This window comes from Microcebus murinus, chromosome 4 (genome assembly GCF_040939455.1).
Source record: "Microcebus murinus isolate Inina chromosome 4, M.murinus_Inina_mat1.0, whole genome shotgun sequence".
NCBI lineage: Eukaryota > Metazoa > Chordata > Mammalia > Primates > Cheirogaleidae > Microcebus > Microcebus murinus.
In genome coordinates, this window is record NC_134107.1 from 97,517,129 (window position 1) to 97,523,128 (window position 6,000).

The 6,000-nt window shown below is 60.1% G+C and overlaps 1 protein-coding gene across 3 annotated transcripts in view; it reads right to left on the reverse strand.

Annotated features, from left to right (window-relative positions):
* The window catches only part of BCL9L (BCL9 like), a 28,268-nt gene extending 22,475 nt beyond the window's left edge, over nucleotides 1–5,793 (reverse strand). For all 3 annotated transcript variants that reach the window (XM_012773594.3, XM_012773591.3, XM_012773589.3), the window contains exon 1: nucleotides 5,004–5,793. The gene's annotated coding sequence lies outside the window, so the exon portion shown is untranslated. The remainder of the gene's footprint in view (nucleotides 1–5,003) is intronic.
* Between the last annotated feature and the right edge of the window lie 207 nt (nucleotides 5,794–6,000).

Consider the following 6,000-nt stretch of genomic DNA (forward strand, 5'->3'; position numbering starts at 1 on the left):
GCTTGGGATCTGAGAACGGGTCAGAGGGAGGTATCGGGGATTCCAGTGCCCGCATCCCATGCCACTAAGACCATCCTTGCTTTGGTCAAAACAAAACACAAAAAATAATAAACCCTAGGAATCTCCCCTACAGTAGAACACTGTCTAGCTGCAGCATGAGGGAATGAGATTAAACACCAAAAAGGACTTCCCAGGATCAAGGCTACAATGGCAGCTGGCCCCACCCCAAATGCCTAGATTCCAGGGCCTTCTGTCTTCTGCTCAGGCCAGAAATATGAGTATCTTATCTTGCTTAGCTATTTGGAGAAGTCAACTTTTCTAAACCTTAAATTTGCCACCAAGCTCCCAGCTCTGATGGAATTGTTTGTTCCTTGTCCCCAATGAAGTGAGTGACCCCATGGATGGGGGGTAACTCCCTTTCCCCAACTCTTTTCCTTTAGAGCACTGGGTCTCCACCCAGATTGACAACCACCAGTGTCTCAGCACAAGAAGAGGGTGGGCTTTCTAGAGTTATCATTCACAAAAAAAAACAAAAGAAAAGAAAAGAAGAGGGTGGACCGCTGTTGTAGGGACCCCTCATGGCAGTGGGTACCTGTGAGGGCCAGAGAGAGGGCCCAGCCTTCAGGGACAGTTTATCCCAGTCTCCCCCACTTCACCGCTCTCTCTCCAAGGACCACAGAACTGCCAGAAGCCTTGGCCTCACTCTAGGAAATCTCCCTATCAAAGGGCAGAGGACTCCATGTCCCTGGGAGCTGCAGGGAGACCTGTGACTACACACCCCAGACACGTTCCCAGGGAAGAGAAAGGAGGAGAGAGAAGCAAAGCGCACGCGCGAGTGTGTCTGTGTGCACAAGCGCACATACACACATCAAAGAGACGCGCCCCCAGCACACACACTTCCCAGAGATACCCCAGACACGTGTAGCTGAGACAGACACAATTTCCAAAGACGTACATGCAAAGACATCTCCTAAAAATAACTCCAAACTCTCGAAGAGTGGCCCCTTAAGACCCACAGAGACGCCCATATTCCTAGAGACAACCCTGGAGAGCTCAAGAAACACACACACACCAGCCAGTCACACACATCACTGACAGAAGATATACCCACGCTGGGACACGCACACGGTAGTACGCGGCCATGTGCTAGCACACAAACTCAAACACACAACCTTGCAATGCACAGCGTGAAGTCAGATTAGAGGACAATGTTCCAAAGCTCTAGTGGGGAGGAGGGGAGTCTGAGAGGGGTGGAGAAGTACTCAGGGATTTCAAAACAATCCTGGTTTCGAAATGCTGGAAATGCTGGATTCAGGGCCATTCCCAGTTGAGGCTGGGGGGGGGGGCGCTGGACAGTGAGGGGGAGGGGAGGACAAGCCAGCCCAGGGCTGCCAGCCCATGGGAGAGGGAGAGGGGCTGGACAGAGGGAATCCCAGCCCCTGTGGAAGGGGACCTACAAAGAGACACCAAGGTTAGGAGGGGCACCGGCCCAAGGCCAAGCAGGGAGGGCCTGGGCTGCTGGGAAGGAGTCAAAGGAGAGGCCTCTGCTTTTGCCACAGATAGGAAAAGTAAGAAGGGGGTTGGGGGGTCTCCTCTCCCCACAAGACTGACAGTAAGGGAGAACCTGTTTGTGTCCCTTCCCCTACGCACAGGCAGTAGTGACCACCTCCCCTCCAGAGTGGCATCCTGGCTCCCCTTCCCTATCCACCAGCAGAACCCCAAGGTGGGCCAAAAATAGGGGGTCAGAGAGTGTGGGGGACAGCAAGGGCCCGCAGGATTCAGGGGTCTTCCACAGGATCCAGGATGCCCCCTACTCAAGGCAGGATGGGGGGCATTCCCCTGGAAACCCAGGGCTTCCTGGGACCTTTGGGGGACTGAGGCAGTGTGACATACACCCACACCCAGGAAGTCACCCCTTCCAAGGCAGCCAGCATGCTCTTACCGCCAGCCCCTCCTCCAACCTCTAGGGAAAGTAGGCAGAGCTCTCCAAGGAGGGGACAGAGGGGAGGTCAGTCTAGGCTGGGGGTAGGGCTCTAGAGGCCTGGCCCTGGCACCAGGCAGAGGAAATTCCAGGCTGTAACTCCAGGCTGCCTCCAGGGCCACTCATCCAAGTGACATGCACCAACTCAGGAGCTCTGGTGCTGTGGCCTTCCTCATCTAGCCCCTCCACTCCTGACCCTGGCTACCCAGCCCTCCAACTGGCTCCAGCCCCAGCCCTGGGAGTTAAAGGACAGGACTTGGGGGAACTTAGTCCCCCTCCTCAGTCCTGGCAGAAGCCCCCACTAGTCCCATCCTGGCCCTTCTGGCCAATCAGCTCCTTTGTCCAGATCTCTGGGGGCAGCCCCCACAGTGTGGCTATGGGTGGGCAGCTGTCAGGGCTGGCAGGCAGGGGCAGAGATGCCAAGCTAGAGCAGCCAGGCGCTCAACAGGTTGAGCCAGTCCCTGGAACAGCTGCCCCACCCCAGGGAGAGCGGGCCTGGCAGAGGCTCTCTGCCCGCGGCACCCAGCCTGTACCCGCTTGGCTCCCACGGCTGCCCACTTTCCCACAGTGCTATCCCCCTGCCCCCTCCCCCCAAGTCAGCACCCAGGCAGTGCCCAGGGCCCTGGTACAAGGAAAGAAAGGATGGCATTCCTCTGTCACCCTGGGTGCCGAGGCTCTTGAGGTATCTCGCTACCAGCAACCAAGTAGCTCCAGAAAGAGTAAATATGGCATCAGGGCAAAAAAGAACCCCAGAGTGCCCCCACCTCTTTGCGGGCCTCTTCTCATCCTGGGAAGACTGGACACTCAGACACCCTGGCTCCCTGGAGCTGCCCCAGGGTGCTGGGACAGAACTTCAGCGTGTGGTGCCAGAGGCAGTGTGGGGTGCCCCCAGCTCCTCCTCTTAGATTCCTTGGAGGAGGGGCTGCAGAGCTGGTGACAGTTGGCTCCCTCCACTCCTGCCAGAGCTGCTGCTGCCGGCGACCCTGGTCCTTTCCTCCCACCCCACTCCTGGGCTCCACAGAGCTCCATCCCAGCCGCTCCCCCAACAGGCGGGCAGCCCCCCTTTGCACAGCATCTCCTTTAATCTAAAGCAGGTGCCAGGCATTCCAGCCCTTGCTGAGTCCACACTGCCACCCCCTAGGACTCAGCCCAGAAGGCTACTGCCCTGTCTGGTCATGGAAGTGGAGCCCTCAGCCTAGGGCTCCTGCTTAACCCAGGTACCAGGAGCTGGGAGACAGGAACCTGCTAAGTGGAGTCATGGGTGCCCAATGCAGATTCAACAAGCAAGATCACTAGGTCCCGAATTGCCACTGATGCGCTAGCCCCAATTTCTGTGGTCCACCAATCCTTTTCTAGGACCCTGGATATCTTCCCTCTCCCTTGACTCCCCATCATCATAGCCAGGGATTCATTCTGAGCCTTCAAAAGCCATCTCCAGCCATGGGACCCCTGCTACCCCAGGCACAAAAGTCACTCGGGATCCAAGATTATAGGTATTCTACCCCTCACCAGCAAGCCAACCATCACGAACCCCCACGCCGACCCAAACAGGAGCAACAGGGGTAAGCAGAGAACCCCTAAAGGAAGGTGGCCCAGAAGGCTGGACTTCTAGGCCTGGTCCTCCAAGGCCAAGGAGGCAGACCACCTGGGAGAGGTAGCACCTCCCTTCCTGCCCCTCACCTTCCTAACAGGTTCTCACCCTATCCTCAGGCCTCTAGCTGCAGGACCTCAGAGCTGACACCAGGAAGCCAGGGCCTGAGCATGCTCTTCCCCTGGGGCCATGAAATCACGGTCCTGACCCAGAGAAGGCAGCCAAGCCTGTGCTGAGGAGCAGCAGAGGAGCTAGGCAGCCCCTTCCCAGAAGTGGCTGGTCCCAGAGAGGCTGAGGAGAGGGACAGAAGAAGGGGAGTGGAAGCCAACCCAGCCTCACTCGGACAGCTGCTCAGAGGCATCTGCAGGGTTACAGCAGATACAGTTGAGACAGCTTTCCTAGGTAAACCAAGGCTGGGGACAGGAGGGCAAAAGATCAAGGGGGCCCTGGAGCCCCTTTCTGAGCTCTCAGACACATGCTCAGCACACCTCTCCGAGCCACACTCTCCCTCCCTGCAGCAGAGGTCCCCCAGACACAGAGACTGACACACACCCCAAGCAGCAGACAGACAGAAAGAGGAGGGAGGGGGTGTCAGAAAAACCCGGAAGGAAGGAAGCTGGACAGACAGACAGAAGTTGATCCTGGCTTCACTGTTCCAGAAAGACACCCTGCAGACTCCCAGACTCTGAGCGACATTCTCCTTCTCAGCCTGCTCAGTCTCTCCTGAAATCGAATTCCAGCAGCCCTGGAGTAGGACCTACCCCAGCCAAGCAAGAAGCCTAAGCCTCACTTCTCTTCCCCACATTCTTCCCCCAAGGGCTCCTATGGACCAAGGCAGGGGCCACCTCCCCTTAGCAGTGCAGGGACACCTCCAAGGAACTGTGACTGCCCCACCCCCCCAGCCAAGCCCACACCACTCTGAATCCTTGGCAGGGCACAGTCCTCAGTCACAGCCCCTGAGGCTCATAGGCACTGCCTGGGGACACAGGGTGACCCCCAGCCCTCCTCAATCCCAACCCACCTTCTTCTGGAGGCTCCCATCAGCCAGGAGAAGAGTACTGGGGAGCTGAGACCCACGGGGTTGGTGAGCCTGGGAGGGGGACTACATCTCCCAGAAGCCCCCAGGGCAGGGTTCGCTGCTCCAGCTGGCCCAAGGCCGGCCTTGTTCTCTGCGCTAGGGTGGCAGGGTCCCCTGGCTGCCCCTAAGTCCTCCCCACTGTGCTCTGGGGCTGCCAACCTGATTGGGGGCCTAAGAGTAGCCTCCACTGACCCTGGGGGCGTACCCCACCCCCTAAACAGCCTGGGGGTGCGTGCCAGAGAGCAAGAGACAATCAGACTGTGTTCCCCCTCCCCAATTCGAACTGGCTCTCCCTCCTCCCGCCTCTGCTGGCCTGGCATGACTTTTGCCCTCGCCCCCAAGCCACCCCTCACCTCGCGCGGGTTGGGGGTCCTCACGCCAAGCCGGAGCTGGACGCCATGACCAGGTCAGGGTCGGTGGGTGGATGGGGGTCCTCCTGCTCGCCAGTTGGAGGTGCAGAGGGGGCGGGCAGGCGGTGATCTTTTGATCCTGGACGCCTTGATTTCAATACCAGCCCGGCCCGGGAGAGGGTATCCGGGGATCGCTGGGCGCCTGGGTTCCTGCCTCCCAACCGCGGAGCATGGTCTTGGGCGCCGGGCAGCGGCGGGAGAGCGCGCACACCCGCTCGGGCCGGGCTCGGGGCTGGGGTCTCGGCCCCGAACCTCAGGGCTCCGGCTCCTGCTCCTGCTCCTCCTCCCTTCCTTCCTTCCTTCCTTCCTTCGCCTCCTCCTTTCACTTTCCCCGAGGCCCGCGGGGACGGCGGGCGCGGGGCGGGGAGGGGGCTGTCTGGTTGCTTATTGTTGGTCGGACGCCGAGGGTCCGGGTCGCAGCCCCCGGGCGGCGCGGCGCCGGGGGACCCAGGCGTGCGGGCGTCCAGCTGGCTGGCTCCGGGCGGCGGCGGTGGTGCAGCGGCCCCGGGTCCGGGGCATGTCCGGCCACTGGCTCCGCCGCGCGCCGCCGCGTCTCCGGGCTCCCCTGCACTGCCGGAGCCTCGCTCGCCCCTCCACTCGGCTCCTCTCCCCAGCCTGAATAAGCATCGGGGCTCTCTGGCTGCCTCCTTCTGCCTTCATACCAGAGCCCAGAGAGGCCCCTGTCAAAATAAGAGCTCCCCCATCTCGCTCGCCTCCTCGCTCAACCCGGCTCCCCCAGCCTCCCAGTGGTCTGACTCGGTAAGGCGCCCGGCCGGCTAGCGGGAGGCAGGTTGGCTTGGGGAGGGGGGCTTCTACCCTTCTCTCCTCCCCGCTCTCTAGGATTGGGGAGGAGACGCGCCAACAACATCCCAGGCTAGGGAGAGGTTTGACAGACCTACCTTCCTATCTGCACTGATTGGAAGGAGTGGGAGTTGCCTGG